This window comes from Oratosquilla oratoria, chromosome 41 (genome assembly GCF_046742065.1).
Source record: "Oratosquilla oratoria isolate Oo_2021 chromosome 41, ASM4674206v1, whole genome shotgun sequence".
Classification (NCBI taxonomy): Eukaryota; Metazoa; Arthropoda; class Malacostraca; order Stomatopoda; family Squillidae; genus Oratosquilla; species Oratosquilla oratoria.
The window spans coordinates 25,567,197-25,569,192 of NC_134817.1; positions in this window are offsets into that span (position 1 = coordinate 25,567,197).

Consider the following 1,996-nt stretch of genomic DNA (forward strand, 5'->3'; position numbering starts at 1 on the left):
AAAAGCGCTATCCCCATTCTTTCCATATTGGGGTGGTCAAGGCAGGCAGAGTGCTAGTAGTTTAGCATTATCTGCTGAAGTTGCATGGAAGTCAGTCTCCAGGACATTGTAATACAAAACTCATATGCCAGACAACAATGTAACAGCCAGCAAGTCTGAATAATAATATAATGTGTAATTTAGTTTTCTTCAAGAAACAAATTTTTGTGTCATTATCAGCTGACCCCTTTAACTTTGTGTGCAGCTTCTTGAGAAATGTTTGGTGCTCTTAAAAAAATCAAGTGATTTTTGTATGAACTTGTAGTTAGGCCCAAATGTCATGATTCATTTTTCCATTTCAATGTCACAAGAAATAAAGTTTCTGACATTATCTGTATATTCTCATCTTAGTGTCTTCTTAAAATCATGGTATGCAAAAATTAATGTTATGCAAATAAAAAGTGGTGGCTGACATTTCATTCAGTCTTTGGAAATGAGTCCCTGGAACCAGTCTTGCTGCAGCTAAGGCTCTTTGAACCAGTCATTGCTCAATCTCTAACCAAATGATTCCATGCCACTCTGTTGCATTTCAGCTACCTCATATACATACATACAGCAATAGCATTTAATGGTCCAGGCAGGAATATTTTCTGTAATACCAGCATTTGTTGCTACTTGTTTATAATACTGTTGTTATTCCTACAGACTACTTACTGTTTGTTATAGGATATTGCTTCTACATTTCCATCAGGTAGACTGCAGGAAAATGTTTCTTGAACAGAGAACTACTTTTTTGTAGCATTAGCAACAACATACTGATATCTGCTGGAAGCAATAGTGTCCACAATTGTCTTTCAAGATCACATTTCATAAAATATTGATTGTTGTGCTTGGAAGATACTGTGCTGCTGTAAATTGTCTTTCAGTACATCATTGCAGTAATTGTTGCATAAGCATTGTACTCAATCCACTTCTCCTGCATGGACCCCAACAGTGTTGCCTCACATGGAAAGCATTTCTGATAAGTAACAAGGTTATGGATCAGTATCATTGCTGAAACTTTTCAAGAATGGGCTTTTCATTTGAAGACAACACAGGGCTGTGACAATCCACTGCCCAATTTTGCCAAGTGGCCACCCATACACCAGAGGGTTTTGTTTCATTACCAATATTTTATAGTATCATGTTTGTTATTTGGTAACCATTACTGGTGTTTGGCTGGCTTCTGGCTCTCAACAAACCAAAGTTCCCTCTACAGATGTACAAGAGAAACTATTTTTAGCATTTGCCAGCCCTTGACAAGACCAAACTGTCTTTGTAGTAGTGGCCAAGTGGCCTCGTGCTTCTGCCCCCAATTTTCACAGTATTTTGTAATGTCATAAACTCAAGGGCCAATCTTTACAACTCATAAGGTCAATATTTCTCAAGTTCCTCATCCAGTTTTTCAATGCTAGTCTGGCCATCACTGTCATCTAATCTGTGGCTTGGTGAAGCACCATGCCACTTGATGTAGCTTTGTAGTAGCTTTATATTTTTATGTTCTGTTTAGCCAGGAAGGGCATGTGCATTGTGTAGCATACTTGTCTGCACATGTCTTCTACTTGGCATCAACTATGCTGTAGCATTCAGTTTGCCCTAGCTTCTATTAAAATGACCATTTGACTTTTTTTTTTCTTTTATTTAGTCCTGTGAACCAAGTGAGAAAGAATGTTTCTGTTGAAATCCGTTTGCTACTTTTGGCTCGTATATAGATCCTCTTGTATGATTGTATAACTTTAAATCTTTTTTGTCTATCCTGAAATTTTGCCACTGTCTGTGAACATATTTATATGACAATCTGTTCTTTCACCCAGCCTACATAGATTAGAAACATGACTTCTATGGCATTTTGCATTCTATTCTGAGCAGTTTCTTCTGAGTGTTCTTGTCTGCCTTCCTACCAGGAAGTTTCCCACTTATTTCAGTATTGTATCTTTATTACCTTACTTGTTTCCTATTTCTATACCAGTATTTTTAT